The following is a 19,914-nucleotide window of genomic DNA, read 5'->3' as shown; positions in this document are numbered from 1 at the left end:
AACAACCACAAAATGTTACAGAATTGATCAAGTGAGAGTGAGGTCGTTGCAAGTTTATTTCAGAAATAATCATCTGATTTCTTTATTTATATATTCATATCAAAATTGGCATTTGAGAAAATATCTTTATTAGTTAATTAGGCTAGCTTATTTGGTATGCATGTAGTGGACTAATTAAGAGGTGGCTGTAAATGTGGAAATCTATTTAGGGCATAGCAATATTTAACTGTGAAGACTGTAATGCTATATGTAGTTATATATACTAATTACGTACAGAACAATTAATACTTGCAAATTATTCTGGATAATGTCATCAAACATCATAGTGAATAGATCAGATTTAATAAAACACTAAACCAAAAAATATGAAAATTTTTGAGCAACAACTTATTGCCATTGCCTTGAAGCCAATAGTGAAGATCAAATAGCAGTTTAGCATTGACCACATACCCTGAAACACCAACACTCCCCCCCCCCCCCCATCCCTTAGTCCCAAATCCATGGTTAACAGTACCATATATAGCTTCTTTAGTAACGCTATAACATCCCACTGTACTTTAACAGTCACTTGCAATCACAAATTTACCTAATTAGTAACAAAATAATTTAATATATATATGACCTGTTATAAACACAAATAGACATAATACTTATATTAATAACATATACTTGCTTACCTCTAGTCTCTACTCTTGAATGAATTTCATTCAATGAAAGGCAAACGTTTATCGATCACTTTGCCTTTGATCTAAATTATCAAATCACTACCAACTGACAGCAACAGTGGAAAGAAACAAAACCAACAAAGCCATATATATTAATATATACTAATGTAATGTTCAGAACCTGGAGAAGTTCCAGCCAAATGTTCGATTGCGCAGTGCCGCTCAGTGCTTGACAGCTGATTTATTCGATGATCGGATTTAGGATTAGGTAATCTCTCTGGACAGACATAAATCCAGATTTCAATGTTCCCCCCAAAAGTCAAAACCCTGGGTGGATTTGCTCCAAACCATCAGATCGGAACGAAAGATAATCCGCGCGTGCGCCGTCTGTTGAAATTTTTGGCTTATATTGATCCGAAAGCGTCCGAGACCGGATAAAAAAGTTCAAATAGTTTTAACTTTTTTTGATCCGATTCGAAATCACTTAATGGATCGGACCAGCTCGGAAAAAAATCCGATCCGATCCTCTGCTCGTTTTCCGGAGTGGAAATTAGCCTTAACATGGCAAAACGGGCAGCTTGCTGCATAGCTATTTTGTAAGAAATGGGTTAAAGAAGAAAGTGAAGGAAGAGTTAAATTAATCCGAGATTTTTCGATTGTCCCCGAGCCGGTGCGGAGCACCGTGCGAGGGTACTAATTCCGCCCGGAGATTAGGAATTACACCCGGGACCCGGGAGAGCATAGCGGAATCCAAAGTTGCCCAATTGTCATGGACGTTCAATGGTCATGGTACTTGTGCGCATGCGCGAAATGCGAACGAGTGTAGACTGGTAATCAGCAACTTCCTGATTGGCTAAGACGAAACGTTTGTGTTCCAGTGAAAAACGTCAGCAATCTAACTGTCATTTTGCAAACTATTTTTTAAAAAAATGTTTCGAAAACAAAATATGAAATGTGGAATCAAATAACAGATAAAACACTAGGAAGAGTTTAAAATATTATCAGAACTGGAGGAATTAGCGGTGAAAAGGAACAACTCGATTATAATCCTTGAAATGGTAGGAGTCTATTTTGTTTATTTCGAGGTTTATTTCGTGTTTCCTGTACGGATACATTTTATGACCTTGGCTTGGTACAGTATGTCGTTTTGCTCGGTTTTGCGAAGACGTGACCGACTATTTAAGGCTTTACATCATCGTTTTAACTTCCAAAAGAGTCCTTAAAAGTGTAATTCGGAGTTTTAATACAACAAATATCACCTTTTTTTTTTAACAAAGGTTTATATATAGTCGACTGCAATCACTGCATAAATTTAAAAATCGAAAAACAACATTCGACGTTCATTGCTATGTTATTTATATTATTTGGGCTGTTTTGATGTTTTGAAGGTTAAGCTATAATGAAGTATTAACTCTCACTTAAACTGTGAAAGTCTATAACTTAATGTAACGGAAAGCAGCAGGAAAACAGGTGATTTCACTTCACCTTTACGACTGTGTTTGTTTCCGAAATATTTGAAACATCAGCAATCGGCTTTACATTTAGGACATTTCATAATATTGAAGGTTAGGTCTGGCTAGCTCAGGAAATATTTGCTTCGTTTGAAATGGCGAGGGGTTGCTGCAGGCATTTATTTCTAGTAATAGTATGCTGATAGGGTAAGACAAGTTAAATTTTAAATAAATTAGTTTGTCGGTACACCACGATCTAATTTTCTAAGGACTGCAAAGCTCTCGGTCCGTTAACCCGGCCGGGCCTTCATCCGAGCAATAAAGGGCCAGGTGACGGACCGAAAAATTTGCAGTGGTATATTTCTTATTAGAAGAGATATTGATCCATACATAAAATCATCTTTTTAGTATTTTGCATAAAATACTTTTCGTCGCAATTTTTATTTCATTTCATTTCATGGGGCAGGTTATTTGAACGCCTTGCAAAACAACCTGCCAGGCAAGGCATTTCGGATTTCCTTACTCATAAAAAATGTGTAAATTTTTTTCAAGGGTTTGCGTAATCATTTGCCTGCACTTGTCCCAGGCATGACAGAGGTCTCTTTTGAAGATTGTAATAATAAAATGAGAATTAAGTGGCCTTTTGCGAATAAAATACGCGAAAAAATATGCACACACTTCTATAGCGAGGATTTGCTGTCGACAGTATAATATTCAGTATTATTATACTATATATAGTATTAATTTCTAGTAATGAGTAAGTTCCACGCCAACTTTACAAGTCTTGGAGCAACTGGTCGTCTTGGTCCTTCATCCCTGGGCTCCTACTATGTGGGGAAAGATAATGACAACATGGTGACTCTCAAGAATGGGACACAGTTCTGGACAGTTCCCTACACTGGAACATACGAGATAACTGCAGTTAGTGCAGCTGGAGGATATGATAAATACAGCTCAATTGCTCGAGGTCGTGGGGCTTATATGAGAGGTGAATTTACATTTCAGTAAGGAGATGTAGTTAAGATATTGGTTGGACAAACAGCTCCAGTAAATACTGCAAGTTTTCCGTCAGAGGGAGGTGGCGGATCATTTGTAGCGACATCGTCAAACACACCACTTATTGTTGCTGGAGGCGGGGGTGGCGTTGAAGGTCTCAGTAATAGACTGGCAAAGTGCGATGCATATGCAAGTACTGGAACATCTGGAAGAGGAAATCAATGTAAAGCGTCCTGCGCTATTTGGTCTGGGGAGAAGAATGCATGGGAGTGGCGCTTTACAAGCAGACAGCAGTTACTCAGGTCAGGTCTTTAGATTTTTATAAAGTTACTAAAACGTGACAAGACAAAAGGGTAGCTAAATATAAAAATGTTTATAAATAAAATAGCCAGAGAGTACGACACAAAAGTTATTTTTATTTGTTCTTCTGTTAAGGTTTAAATCAACACATCAACAATTAACACTAATAAATCCATAATCGTATAATTACAAGGATTCACTTAATTAAAAGGATATCTTACACGCAGAAGGAGACACTTCAAAACAAGTCGCCTACCTATTGTTATGAGTGGGGCGTAGCTAGAAGCTTAATTGGGGGGGGGGGGTGTATTCATGAATTCATCTTATGCCCGACTGATTTCTTTTGTACGCTAGTGTTCCTGCCGTAGATAAACATAAATATATATGAATATACACACACCCCAATTAAGCGGTCTAGCTACGGCCCTGGTTATATTGGCAGAATGCACAAAAGCAACTGTAACCCATCAAATTCTCAGAGTAGGGTCGCAGCTCCTCGCAAGAATGATTTTCATTAGCTGAACTTTACAATACATTTCCGTTTCGACCAATAGCATAGCTTCGTTCTTTAGAAAGTATAGAAAAGCATTATCCAATTCGATGAAAAACTTCCGAGCACTGCGTATGTCACAATTCTCAAAGTATGGGCGCCAATGTCCCATAACCGTTGCCACATGATGAGAGGTTTGCTGCTATTTTCTGGCTAAATGGCGGGTATTACCCAGTGAACTCTAAAAAGACTGGATCCAGCACTGATATGGCGGCCATGAAGAGTTGAAATTTCACCACCAAAACAACGCCGGTTTTTACACACAAGCCCATTTCATCTGAGCATGAATAAATGCTTAAAACAAGCATTGACACTTAGATTTTACCATAAAACAAGTTATGTGAACGCGAAAAGGTGCAAACCTATTTTTGCCTATTTTAAACCTAAACTTTAAAATATTCTCGTGAAATTTATTTCAGGAGTATTAGACTAGGCAGGTACATACACAAATGGCTAATGCCAATGTGCACGTCACAAGGCTAATTTGTGTACAACGGGAAGTTAATAGTTTCATTATTAAAACGTTTTAATAGTCACGCTTCAGTTTTTTTATAATGTTTCAAGAATGCGTTGGGTAAAGTTTTTAAGCTAAAGGACATGGATAATAAATTAAAAAATGTCAAACTTTTACCGGCTGGAGATTAAGGAAAATTGAAAGAGCGTGCAAGAGATTCTGAATATATTATATATGCAGGATTTTACAGCCAGCTGATCTGCGATCATGACGTCATGAGGGGCTGTGACAGAACTGAGTTATCATGCTGCTGAATTTATTTCTTCCCGTTCTTCCAACTAAAAGTATGAAGGGCGAGAATTGTAAATTCTATTTTATGTAGTTATTATGTAGTTATTATATATATTATAATTTATATGAAAACAAAGATTAGCTTATTTAGTTTACGATTATACCGTTCTTACATCGATCCGACCAAAACTGGCCGAGTTATCGTCTTTTAAAAATTGTTGCTCGAAATCAAATTTTTCCTGCGATGGGAATTCGAAATGAGTCCTCCAGACAAAAAAAAATGCAAATTAATTAATGAAGGCATTGTGTTCTTCAAACTTCTATCGTTGAACATTGAATAAGCAGAATTTTTGCGATGAATTTGCGTTTTAGTATTCAGTAATGATTAGATTTTAAAGCCCTTTAGGACTAATTTTTAATAAAATAAACGTCCAGTTCCCATCGGTGGAGAATTGTGATTTTTATGAACTTTTTTGTCGAATTAGTAGTTCTTCATTTTTCAACTAAATTACACGTACAACGTGTCATTTGAAAGAAAAATAAATTAACTTAACAATGGTGTAAAAATCAACCAAATTTGTCAAATATATTTTGCATTATTACACGCAAAATTTCGATTCGAATTTTTTTTATACACCCTGTATACATATAATAGAATATATAATAGAATTTGCTTATTTTAATACTGCTCAGACAGCTGCGGTGTCCCATGCAAATAAAGTTTAATGTTCAATAAAAACGACAGGAAGTTCACTGGTCACAGGTGGCTTGTACGCACAAATGTCTCTAAAAAGTCAATTATGATAACTTTGTTGTTAGAAACTGTCACTATGAAGAGAATATAAACTACAGAAACAGAAAAAAACAAGTCATTCAGTTCACACATTTCATATGGCATGTCGTATATGAATAGTATAATTATATCATTGTATCCTGAGAGCGCAGTAAAGTGTAAAGCCACTGGACGGACACTAGCAGATTATCCATATTATCGAGCCTTCTTCGAGATGCTAACTTTTGTTGCCATTTTATCAATGACTTTGTCATTACTAAAAGCTCAACCTTGTGCTTTAAGACATTTCAAAAACGTCGGTGTTGGTAAGTCGGCGTAATTTACACTTTTGTGATCGTTTGGATCCCTGTTATTGATGGTATCTTTTTCATCGAGTTAACCCGAACTTCTTTTGCAAGCTGATAGTTGTAAAAATTAAATGAGCTCCAATTCACTTGTTTCGGATACTGATAGTTATTTGGGTTATCACGGTTAATAACAGAATGTTTTGCCAGAGGAAAAATTGTTGAAACAAAAATTTAATGTAAATGTGCTAAATGCATCATTATATTCAGTAATGAAGCTAGGGAATTAACAGTGACAAAAAAATTCATATTTGATTTTAAATTATATCTTGGCCTTTTTCTACACGAGTATACAGGGTGTATCAAAAAAATGTCCCAAATGTAAAATTTTCGTTTTTCAGAATATTTTGTAGAATTTGGCAAATTTTTGTGTTCCTATAGAAATAGTTCAGACTTATCTGATATACCTAGGCCATGTTTGGTTTTCATTAACAAAATTATGTTACCGGGGGGGGGGTGGTTCCTTTCCACTGATATTAAGAGGGCTTGCGCGCGAAAATGTAAAGCTGAAATTGAGATATTATTTAGCTGTCTAAAGGTAGGAAAGCTTTTTAATAAACTGTCAAAGTTTCAGGAAAAATAATGCAAACTGGGAGCAACGCGCGACCCCTAAAAGTGACAAATATTTCATTGCGAGTAGTGGATTAAATGCATCGTTGAATTTAGCGTGACCGATCTCATGCAAGGCTAGGCAAATGAATAAATTAAAGCGAGAAACTGAACAAGAAGACGAAGCGATTTAATAACAAGATTTTTATTCGTGATGTTAATCCTCAACATTTCCACCATTTCTTTATAAGCACACTGCGGCTCGACTGAGCATGGTAAACACTGAACGGCGAACCATTTGTCTGTCCGGCCTAAAATTCTCCATTTCGTTCGAAATTCTTTCTTGCAAATCGCCTACGCTACCAACGGAAAATCTAGGCGAATGGACAGACAATTAAGTGGTTCGCTGTTCAGTGTTTACTATGCTCAGACGAGCCGCAGTTTGCTTTGAATGAAATGGTGGACATGCTGAGGATTAACATCACGAACAAATCTCTTTGTTTTTGTGTTCAGTTTCTCGCTTTAATTTATTCATTTGCCCACCTTGCATGAGATCGGTCACGCTAAAATCAACGATGCATTTAATCCACTGCGCGCAATGAAATATTTCTCACCTTTAGGGCTCGCGCGTTGCTCCCAGTATGCATTATTTTTCCTTAAACTTTGACAGTTTATTAAAAAGCTTTCCTACTTTTAGACAGCTAAATAATATCTCAATTTCAGCTTTACATTTTCGCGCGCAAGCCCTCTCAATATCAGTGGAAAGGAACCACCCCCCCCGGCAACATAATTTTGTTAATGAAAACCAAACATGGCCTAGGTATATCAGATATGTCTTAACTATCTCCAGGAACACAAAAATTTGCCAAATTCTACAAAATATCCTGAAAAACGAAAATTTTACATTTGGGACATTTTTTTGATGCACCCTGTATCAGCCGTACTTCATTAATTTTGCATTACGCTGTTTAATCTGCGAAAGACATGTTCTTCATGCATGAAGTCGTGAACGATGCGCCGTAATAGCCTAAATAGCTCAATTAATGAATATAGGTCACGTTAAGAAATATCATGTTGGCTACACATGTCCCATGCAGTCAATTTTGACGTGATGAAATTAGCCGTTACAGCGTTACAATTAGAGTTCTCGTTAATTATAAATCAATGCAGGAAATGAAGCCTTGCGTTCATCTGAGTTGATTTCAAGTCACAATATCCACCGCTTGGGAGAGTGTCATTTACTGTGCATTGCGAAAGAAAATTGTTATGGTTATAACTACAGAGTGAGACCAAGCAGTGTTTATTTTGTAAACTGTCAACTTAGCAACAGCACAAAGAAGTGGAATAAAACAACGACTAAATATGGACCATGGGTTTACTACGAGGATGTTAAGGTGAAGTATATGCGAACTGCGAAGTACTAGTGACCAATAGTTATTTAAGAAAAATATCGAGTAAATATTCGAAAACGTTATTTTCATATAAAATGTGAATGCATTGATAGGCGTTTTTGCTTTTAAGAATTTTTTTGTTCACAGATATCCCCACCCCCCCTTCCTTTGAAGCCGAGATAGCTAAGGCCCAAGTAATTTTACTAGGTCTTATGCGATTGAATATAGCTACTAAATAAATATTTAGTGGGAAAATGAAAAAGGCACAAATAAATGCTCAAGGGAAAATTTAATTGATTTTGAAATTAATAAGTCGTCAATATTTTGTTTTTATCAAATGCGTACCAGGCTATTAATACGAATTCCTGCATTTCTTGTTTGTTTCAAGTGCAAATACATGTCTTAGGCCACATAATAAACTTCTTACTAACCTCGCTTGCTCGGTCTTTACCGGGAAATGTCGGACCTCGATCTTTTTGTACAAACCTCGCTCTTTGAGCTCGGTCTGTACAAAAAGAATTCGGTCCGATTTTTCTCGGTAAAGACCTCGCGTACTGTTAATAAAAGTTATTAATTTGGCATAAATTATAATGTCGTAAATTTACAACTTGCCATTTTTTCAACCCATCCTCGATCATTTTGATTTTTAACGTCTTCTATTCTTTTACTTTAGGTGACAAAAGGTAAGAATTACAGAAATTTTATTACAAATGATTTGCCAGTTGTAGGAAATTGAAGTCCCCGATACTGAAAATATCATTAACCCCCCCCCCTCCCCCATATTTTTAAAGCTGCATGTATCCTACAACTTTAACATTTCAATCAATATGGTATTACCGCAAAAACAGAAACCAATCTCAGAGCGACCACAATGTTTGCTTCATCACTGACAGGCGCTTATAGGATACCTAGCTTCACTCGTCCAATCAGCTTCTAGTATTTCCATGCACTATACCTCCTATGATCACTGGACATCACTCTATAAAGAGTGCCTTAAAATACGCCGACGAAAACAAGATCTTAATAAGGCTTCCAAAGCACTGATCATATTTCAATGGCGATATAAAGCTCCTATCTGACGACGATTACAAGTTAGTTGAAACGTAGATTTAATAAAACGTTATTTATTTTGAAGTTACTCTTTATTGTATTTTATGACGGTTGGGGAATGATCACGTGTGCCCTAAGGGATAAAGAGTGGATCGAATAGGATAAAAGATCACGCAGGCGGTCGTGAACGTTTTTTCTTAGGACTCTAACCCTAATGCTCTAACCCTTACACAACATCAAAGTAAAACGATTAAGTTTTGCAGATATTGACGAATGCTCGCTTGGGACAGCCAAATGTCACGTGAATGCCACGTGTATCAACACCCTTGGTTCTCATGAATGCAGATGTATGCGTGGATATTCTGGAAATGGAAAAGCGTGTTCAGGTACAACAATGATCTAACCGGTAAACTAGGAAAAAAATAATTTTGCAGGGATATTTTTGAGATCCCATATTTCTTGGATGAAAATTTCGGTTGGTGTCCAGCTGTAGTAGAAAGTTGACTGGAAACGGAAGCAAAATCCAGGAAAAGGAAAATCATCGACTTGTACTCTTTTTTGTGTGTCGATTTCTGTGTCAATCCCCCTCACCCCCCTAATCAATGTCGAATCTATGCAAAATTTTTGAATTAGTGATGACACATCGCTTAACATTGATTTGTGTGGGAAAGGGGGAGAATTTTGAAATAAATCCCGCAACTGCTAACTGTAATGTGAAACAACACCGTGAGTGCCGTCAAAGTTTTGACAAGGATTGTTGCTACTTTATTATTAACTCAAAGCTTTTCAAATATGTAACCGATGCTCAAAGCCCCCAAGTCCTTTTCTGCCCCCCTCACCCCGTGATGACTCTCTACCTTCGGTGAAGGTAACCATGTTCATCGAAAAAGCAATGATATTCACTCATAACAAATCGCGCTCCGCCGATATGAATGAATTCAATATAATTTATGTACAAGATGTCAAATGTACAAGATGTGTTCTAGCAGAGGTTCCCCAGATTTACATTCTCCATCTCAATTTAGGTCATTTATGTTAATTGATTTATGTTAATGTAGATGTTCAAAATAAATAACACGATTAGCATCTTTCAGATATAGACGAGTGCTCTCTTGGGAAATACAATTGCAGCGTGAATGCTACGTGTGTCAACACTGTTAGCTCGTATGAATGCCGATGTAAGCGTGGATATTTTGGAAATGGAAAAATGTGTTCAGGTAATCATGATATTGCTTAGCGCACTGCGAGTCACGACATTAGTGCAGTAGAAGATTTTTGCCCTACTTATCTGATATAACAGCAGTATTTTGAGAAATTTTTATTCGATAAATTATGGAAATAATGCTGCAACAATTATATTTCATTTTGTATTTATCAAGGGATTAAAAATCCAGGTATCCACAATATAGAAGGGTGAACCACGCTGTTAGTTTTAAAAATATGTATGCATGGTTACGATTTTTTCAAGGGGTGAATGGAGTTGCGAAAACCTTTTCTGACCTTACCTATCATGTTATCACGCCTCTAAATATCGTCAAATTTTATTATATAATAGCTGCAATGAAACACGCAATTTGATTAGTTAGTGGGCGTGCAGGATGAGACAATCCCGCGCGGAAAAGTTTACAATGACGCTTCGCGCGGAATTTTTAAAATGTCGAACAATTTTACGCTTAAATTTTTAAACGATAGACAAGTTAAAGAAAACATAGAACAACATTTCGCTCTAACTACAAAAACTCTGATTAGCTTGTTTAGAATTCCAAACTTCCGCTAACTATTTTAAGAAAATGACTGTTGTTTCGTTATAGTTATTTTTATCGTTATTCGCGTGAGAAAGACTTACTACCTTACAAGCCACAAGCGTCTACCCTACAATCAAAGAGCAATACGCGTAAAATAATTTCGCCAATATCTAATTTGATAAATTGTGCAAATATTGTTGCAATATTTAAATTTTGTATTTGTTAAAAAACGGTTACAAGCATTCCACTATGGTTATATCAAGTGATCCACGCTAATAGGAAAAAAAATATCTGTGCATGGTACGTAACACGGTAATATTTTTGTACTAGAAATACATGCATGCAGCAACCCCTCGCCATTTTAAACGAAGCAAAATAATTCGTGCGCTACCCAGACCTAACTTTCTACGCTAATATTATGAAATAACTTGTGCAAATTTTTCGGAAACAAAGACAGTCGTAAAGGTGAACAGAAATCACCTGTTTGCCTGCTGCATTACGTTGCAGTTTAAGTGAGTGTTAAACTTTTCTATACCTAAACCTTCAAAACATCAAAACAGCACAAATAATTATAATAACCATATACAAGCACTAAACGTCGAATGTTTTATTTCAATTATTTATTTTATTCAATGATTTTAGCGACTATATAAGCTGCAAAGTGATATTTGTTTTATCAAAACTCTGAAGTACACCTTTGAGAACTCTTTTTAAAGTTTAAGCGATGACGTAAAGCCTTAAACGGTCGGTTAGCTCCTTGTAAAACGACATACCAAGCTCGTACTTGTCAAAATAACAATGCATTCTTACAGCAAACCCTGAATAAGCAAAATATAGACACCTACCACTTCAAAGATTATAAACTACAAGTCGTTCCTATTTCACCAACTTTTTCTGCGCTGTGATGATCTTTAAATCTTTTATTATTGTTTTAATATTTGACTCCATATGACTCCTCCTTAAAACTGAAATACTTTGCAAAATGACGGTTAAAATGCTGACGCTATCATGCATACTCTCTTTTTGTCTTAGCCAATCAGCAAGTTGTAGACGACCGTTCTTTCTTCGTTCATATTTCGCGCATGCGCACAACTACCATGACTATTGAACGTCCATGACATTTGGGCAACTTTGGTTTCGCCTATGACTATGTTCTGTCAAAATACCCGGGTGTAATTCCTAATTTCCAGGCGGGATTAGTACCCTCGCACGGTGCTTCGCGCCGGATCGGGGACAAACATAACTAAGAGTCAAGAAACAAGAGCCAAAGACTAGTGACCGAATAAAACACGACGTTTTTGCAATCAAAACGTTTTCTAAAAATCCTTGATAGTTAAATCAGCAAAAGGGCTAGTAACAAGAGAAGAACCATTCGCAAAAGGTGCAAGAATTTTTGAATATTAACCAGAAAGGTGCAATAATTTTTGAAAATTTTGTTTAATTGCAAGCACAGATATTTCAGTTTTTTTGTACACAGTTGTTAAACAAAAGTTGTGCTTGATATGTTTTCCCCATCAATTAATGGTGCATATTTTATACATTATGTGTATTGTTTAAATTATGCGAGTTCGATTGCAAGATGTAAAGTACATCAATATATCTTAGTTATCTATTAATTTCTAGCAATAAAAATGTTCCACGCCAACTTTACAAGTCTTGGAGCAACTGGTCGTCTTGGTCCTTCATCCCTGGGCTCCTACTATGTGGGGAAAGGTAATGACAACATGGTGATTCTCAGGAATGGGATACAGTTCTGGACAGTTCCCTACACTGGAACATACGAGATCACTGCAGTTGGTGCAGCTGGAGGATATGATAAATACGGCTCAATTGCTCGAGCTCGTGGGGCTTATATGAGGGGTGAATTTAACTTTCAGAAAGGAGATGTATTAAAAATATTGGTTGGACAGACAGCTCCAGTGAATTCTGCTAGTCAGTCGTCAGGGGGAGGTGGCGGATCATTTGTAGCGACATCGTTAAACACACCGCTTATTGTTGCTGGAGGCGGGGGTGGCGTTGAAAGGCTGAGTTAGACTGGCAAACTGCGATGCAAGTAATGGAACATCTGGAAGAAGAAATCAGTGTAAAGCGTTCTGCGCTATTTGGTCTGGGGGAAGAATGGGAGTGGCGCATTACAAGCAGACAGCGGTTACTCAGGTCAGGTCTTTAGATTTTTCTAAAGGTAATAAAACGTAACAAGACAAAAGGGAACTAAATATAAAAATGTTTATAAATAAAACAGCCAGAGAGTATTGTGAAAACGCCCACACAACACAAAAGTCTTTTTTATTTGTTTTTCTTTTAAGCCTTAAATAAACAGACGTTTTCAACACTAATAAATCCATACTCGCATCACAGGGATTCACTTAAAATATATCTTACACATTTATTCAAAACAAGCTGCCAAACATTCATATATTAATATACCCCTCCAAAAAAAATCAAGCAGTCTACCTACGGCCCAGGTTATGAGCAGTATTCACAAAAGCAATTGTGACCCCTCTTTACATGCTCATCAAATTCTCAAAGAATGTCCTATAACCGTTGCTAAATAAGTCAGAGATTTGCTTCTATTTTCCGGCGGGAAACTTGAATTGCGGATATAGCCAAAACAAGCATGCATAAATTGAGCTTTTGCTTTCCGAAACCTCCATTTATATATAACTCATTTAATATCAAATTTATATTTAAAGGTGGTGGTGGTGGTGGATTCTACAGTAATGGACGCAGTAGTTCTCAGTTTGGCGGTTCCTACGGTTACGGCGGGGAAGGAGGGAGAGGTTTTCTTCAGGGGGGTGCAGGAGGACGTGCTCACTATTATAATGCTGTCGGCGGATTTGGAGGAGGTGGGGGAACGTATGGATCCGGAGGAGGTGCAGGAGGAGGTGGAGGATATTCTGGTGGAGCATCAGGAAATAATAATCTTCAATCTTGTGGTGGAGGAGGTGGTTCTTACAACGCTGGAAAGAAGCAAGCAAACGTAGAAGACGTGAATGAAAAGGGAGATGGTTATGTCGAAATAAAACGCATATTCTAAAGAGGATTATTACGATTTACATTGTTGAATATAGATTAAGCCATGTTTATGATATATAATCAAAACTTTTGTTAATTGTCTAAAATTGCAGTCGTTAAGGTTGATGATAATCTTTATAATCACAATTAATACGATGAATATATGATGATGAATAAAATAGAAGAACATTCGATTTCCTATATTTTAGTATAAATACTTTGGATGCGATGTTTTATTGATAGAAAAGTTTAAGGTGGTCTACCACACTAAAATCACGATTCATCTTGTTTTAAAAATTTCAATGGATGCAATTTTAAATAAATGTCTCCCTAATCGATCCTGCCTATATTTTTTTGAGAAAAAATAAATAAAGAACGTGAAAATAAAGAGAAAATTTTATTATTAGGGGCATTTTCATTGTTCTGTTGTATTGCTCTCCATATAGTCTATAAACATATGCAAAACTTTTTTGATCGCTTTTCTTAGCAAACTAATATCCTCATTCCCCCTTGATAAAATTTTCTGCAAAATTTCATTTGTTCTAGGTTCAGCTCGGGGCAAAAATATTTAATACTAATGAAAACCAGTTTCACCGTTACAGTTCTAGTAAACGTGGTTATTTATCGTGTTTACAAAAATCGTCCATTTTCCATTATCGCGGGTCTCTGCATGGTGTTCGTAACTATGGTGACTGCACATTCAATTCATACAACTCTTTTAGGGCTAAAGTTTAATGTTATCCAAAATGATTTTTATAGACGGAAAGGCCCACTTAAGCTAAGGTACGTTTTAAACGTCGGATTTACATATACCGAACCTAATGGTAATGAGATAAAGCACATCGACGTCTGAAACGGAACTAGAGGTTTTTTTAAACTTTTCTAAAAATATATATTGTTTTGTTTCAATCTTTGTGACACTCGTCAGTGTTTAATTGCTCATCGCCATTTCCCCAATTTAATAAAATTAATTTCATAAACGTTCCGGGAGTTCTCGTGAGAAAAGTGTATAAAACAATTACGTAAACGCGGTGTAAAAAAACCCATCCCGTCCAGGCAAAGCGGTTAACTTATATATATAGGCATGCGTAAAAACCCATTTATCCGGACCGTGTTTTGAATCATTATTCTGCATCCGGACCAGTATCCCGGGTGTTTCATGCGGTTCAGCCATATAATAAACAGATTATTGACCCTTGTTCGGTCCGTACTGTGAATATTTTACATGAACTTCGCTCCGTCGTCGATCAGTCCATATACTAAAAAGCGTTGGTGTGGTATTTCACAGTGCAGATCTGACGCTCGGTCAATAATCTGTTAGAATTGTCTGGATGCTGAGAGCAAAGAGCAATTTTGCACTGTAGGAATTGGAAAATAAATAGAATATATACTTGGAAAAGCTAATTTTGACGTCATTTTTAAGATACGCTGGAATATATTTTACAACTGAATGAAACAATCACCCTGCAAGAACTCGCTATAAATGTACATACAATTAGTACAAATAGGAATATAAACATCGTTACAAAAGAGAAAATATGTGCTAAATTAAACTACATTACATTACTTAAAGATAATCAATTAGCTATATGTAACTTATACTCTATGAATTATATAGATACAGCACTAAACAACGATAACTCTAAAGAATGGAAGCATTATTCGATTTTAGTATCATTAATTGTGTTTCTTTGAACAGTAAATCTGACCAGCCTTTATGGCAATTGATGCGACAGTTCTTCAGTAGGAATAGTATACGTGTTATATAGTTTTTATTTTCTATATGCGCGAGGTAGGAGATCTTTTACAAGGTTTTACTAAAGTTCAATAATGTTCTCTTCTTTCTCCGTTCTTCTCTTCTCTTCTCTTCAAATTTTTCGTCCTTTCGGAACTTCGTCGTTTTCTGTTCTTGTCTTGGCTGTCCGTTCTGTCAGGTTGAGCTTCCTAACTTTCATATGCTTTTTACTCCGCTAGTCCACTCTCGTTTCGGGGTTCCGTCTGAAGTTCTTGTGCACGCTCTTTTATAGTAACGGTTGAGGGCACGTCATCAACCAGAGTGGGCTGATCCTTATCCAACCAATCAGCGTTGTAAGTTAGAAATGGGGGATGGCATTAGAAGCTCGTTCCAGCTCTCATATCTTGTTTGTATAAGGCGTTGACGCACTAGTCGAGTTGGTCTTTAGCTCTATCGATCAATACTTTGAAATGTTCACAACTTAAAATATTTATCATCAACAAGCATTAGAATTATCAAACATTGTTTCTGTGAACCTTATTTTATAACTTAACTATTTATTCTACTATTTTAATCGAATTAAGCTTTCTCTGACGTAATCCTTAAAATGCTCGACCGCGCATTATAAAAAACACATTTGATTGACATGAGAACTTTGCAGCTGCCTAAGGCATCCTGTTTTTAAGATAAAATTTCACTTCACTTGGGCTTTTAAGGTATGTAAACTTTACATGTTTACCCAAGCCCACTGTTTACCTAATAATGACAGATTGGTCAAACTGATCGACACTAAAACTAATACTACATTAATTATTCACTCAAACTGTCAAGCTTGCAAAAGGAAAAATAATTGATATTTGCAAAAGGCCAAAAATTATATTTACCCATGCACTTTGTGGCAATAATCAATTACTCATCCATGCATGGCAGGTGATATGATATTTCCTATTTTTATAATACTTTAATATGCATATATCTAAACATAATAAGGCTTCGCGTAACATACGGATAATTTTTGTTATATTATATATAAGCTCTGTTACATTGGCAAAGTTATACGCCTGGCCAAAAAACCATGAAACAATTATAGAATTTTGCTAAATTGGTCACAATTATTTTAAAGTTGAAAGATGCTTAGTTCCCCACAATATGCTATAAATATTAATGTTAATACGCTAGTGAAACTTGTAAACATATCCTGTATGAAATTCCTTTTACTGTTGTGTCCACATGCGGGTACCAGACTCGCTCGATCTTCGGCACGATATTCGTCTGCCTTTATGAAGCAACCATGCATGAGTCACATGACGAGCAAATGATTATTAATTTGAGTGATTTCATTGATATATTTATTCAGGATTCGGACATTATTATTAAACTTTAAAATTTGACATGTTCCAATGGCAATGTCTTACCCGTGTTGCCAGTAAAGGTTTTCGTTCCCCAATGTCTAAAAAATTGAGTTTTGGTGCAAGCACCATGAGGCACAGTTTTAATTATATCACATTCACAATTACAAAACATTATACATCGAATATGTAACGCATTCACTGGTAATACGATAATTTCTGGTGGTGATTAAATATAAAGTCGAAACGTTCATAGAATAATACCTTCCTTGTTTCAGGTTTGGACTATACATTATCTCTTTACGCACAAGCACATGCAGTTAGAATATTTCAACCTTTAAGCTGCTCAGAAATAAAGTATAAATAAAAAACAAACAAACCTAGGTGCTTTTCTGTTATGGCACCCGAAAATATTTTATTAAATTTCATTTCCGCAATTTCCTTTGCTCCTTGTAGCAAAGATTTAATTTTTGGAATTATCTTTTTTGCTGGTGCGTTCCCTGAAATACAATCTGGATGGCCAACGAAAAATTTCCTTAAAATTTCTCTGCCATCACGCGCGAAGACAAATTTCAATAAACGGGCGATAAAACTTATATAACTGAGTCAATCATGTGATATAACCTGCATGCTTATCACATACTTGTGCCTTTATTCAGTTCTTGGCTTCAAATTTGACACATATTCCGGTTTATAGCAGTTTATAAATCATTTTAGTTTATAACAGCACAGTATAGCTTCCAAATCCTTTTGCCTGATTTCATGTGTCTTATGGGAATTTTTGAACGGATTAAACGGACCTCAATATGTCTTTAATTATAATTATATTCCAGGCAGGTATATACACAAATAGCTAATGCCAATGTGGACCTAACAAGCCTAATATATATGTGTACAGCGGGATGTTAATAGTTTCATTTTTAAACGTTTTTAGACACGTTTCAGTTTTTTTGTTTTAGTAATTATGCTTCAAGAATGCGTTGGGTAAAGCTTTTAGGCTAAATTTAGGACATGGATAATAAATTAACAAATGTCAAACGTTGACCGGTTGCAAATTAAGAAAAATTGAAAGAGCATGCAAGAAGATTTTGATTATAATTATTATATATGCAGGATTTCACAGCCAGCTGCTCTGCGATCATGACGTCATGAAGGGCTGTGACAGAACTGACAGGGGCGCCGGAATATGGATAATAACGGGGGCAGATATTCATATATTCGTGTTCTGCATTGTTAACTTCTTTTGAAATCGATTGTCTTTACGATCTGCGAACACGAATATATGAATATCTGCCCCCGTTATTTTCGATATATATATATATATATATATATATATATATATATATATATTAATATATATATATATTTAATTGAATTTGTTTTTGTTTATTTTAATACTGTTCAGACAGCTGCGCTGGCGTCCCATGTAATTAAAGTTAAATGTTCAATAAAAACGACAGAAAGTTCACTGGTGGTTTGTGCGCACAAATGTCGCTAAAAAGTCAAATATTATAATTTTGTTGTTAGAAACTGTCACTATGAAGAGAATATCAACGACAGATACAGAAAAAACAAGTCATTCACTCCACACATTTCAGAGGGCACGTTGTATATAAATATAGTATAATTATATCATTGCATCCTGCAGAGAGCGCAGTGAAGTGGAAAGCCACAGGAGGGACAGCAGCAGATTATCCATATTATCGAACCTTCCTCGAAATGCTAACTTTTGTTGCCATTTTATCGATGACTTTGTCGTTACTAAAAGCTCAACCTTGTGCTTTAAGACATTTCAAAACCGTCAGCGTTGGTAAGTCAGTAATTTAAACTTTCGTGATCGTTTGGATCTCTGTTATCGATGGTAACTTTTTCATCGAGTCAACCCCCATGCAACTTCTAAATCTTGCGAGCTGATAGTTGTAAAAATTAAATGAGCCCCAACTCAATTGTTTCGCATACTGATAGTTAGATTAAGGTGGCTCGATACAGTTTTCAAAAATTCCATCGTTCATCACTTTGACATGTTCAAACAACGCATTTTTACGATTTATTCTAGAGATATTGGGGTTTTATATATTTTGTAACAGATTTTAGTAACAGTTCATCCGTTACTATGGCGACATACGTGTACAAAATTCGCTTCAAAATGGCCAATTGCCTCGGATTGTTGGAAAACAAGCACGGTGACCCCCAATTTTTTTTCGTGCATTATTTTACTTGGAAGAAAAACTAATAATTAGCAAAATATAAAAAAAAATCTATAATGGCAAAAAAAATTTTTGAAAAAAATGTCATTTTTACATTTTTCAAAAATTTTTTTATATTTCGCCAATTGTTAGTTTTTCTTCCAAGTAAAATGATGCAGGAAAAAAAATTGGGGATCACCGTGCTTCTTTTCCAACTATCCGAGGCAACTTGTCATTTTGGAGTGAATTTTGTACACGTATGTCACCATAGCAACGGACGATCTGTTACTAAAACTAATACATCAAAATATATAAAACCCCGAATATCTCTGGAATAAATTACAAAAATGCGTTGTTTGAACGTGTGAGAAACAAAGGAATTCTTGAAAACTGTCCCGAGCAACCTTAAAATCATTTTTTTTGGCTTATCACGCGGCCAATATTAGAATGCTTTGCCGGAGTAAAAATTATTGCAACCAAACATTTAATGTAAGTGTAGCTAAAATGCGTCATTATTCAGTAAGAAAGCGCTAGGGAAATTAATAGTGACTAAAAAAATTTTCATATTTCATTTTAAATTATATTTTCGCCTTTTTTGTACACGAGTATAGCTTAGACTTAAATAAATCAGCTGTAACTTCATTAATTTTGCATTTTGCTGTTTAATCTGCCAAAGACATGTTCTGCATGCATGAAGTCATGAACGATGCGCCATAATAGCCTAAATACCTTAATGAATAGGTCACGTTTAGAAATTTCATATAGGCTACACATGTCCCATGCAGTCAATTTTGACGTGATAAAATTAGCCGTTACAGCGTTACAATTAGAGTTCTCGTTAATTATAAATCATGATCAATGCAGGAAATCAAGCCTTGCGTCCATCTGAGTTGATTTCAAGTCACAATATCCACCGCGTGGGAGAGTGTCATTTACTGTGCATTGCGAAAGAAAATTGTTATGGTTACAACTACAGAGTGAGATCAAGCAGTGTTTATTCTGTAAACTGTCAACTTAGCAACAGCACTAAGAAGTGGAATAAAACAACGA

The 19,914-nt window shown here is 35.9% G+C and overlaps 1 protein-coding gene and 1 pseudogene across 1 annotated transcript in view; one reads left to right on the top strand and one right to left on the bottom strand.

The window, feature by feature from the left end:
- LOC114534129 overlaps positions 1-855 on the bottom strand; it is a 65,488-nt gene extending 64,633 nt beyond the window's left edge. Inside the window, exon 1 of the mRNA XM_028555676.1 lies at positions 678-855. The gene's annotated coding sequence lies outside the window, so the exon portion shown is untranslated. The remainder of the gene's footprint in view (positions 1-677) is intronic.
- A 2,014-nt stretch (positions 856-2,869) lies between these two features.
- Positions 2,870-13,652, top strand: LOC114534128 (annotated as a pseudogene).
- The last annotated feature ends 6,262 nt before the right edge of the window (positions 13,653-19,914 follow it).

Source organism: Dendronephthya gigantea, unplaced genomic scaffold (genome assembly GCF_004324835.1).
Source record: "Dendronephthya gigantea isolate DGI-Jeju-01 unplaced genomic scaffold, DenGig_1.0 000097F, whole genome shotgun sequence".
NCBI classification, from domain to species: domain Eukaryota; kingdom Metazoa; phylum Cnidaria; class Anthozoa; order Malacalcyonacea; family Nephtheidae; genus Dendronephthya; species Dendronephthya gigantea.
Note: the sequence above shows the minus strand (reverse complement) of the source record. Positions and strands in the feature narration are given on the sequence as shown.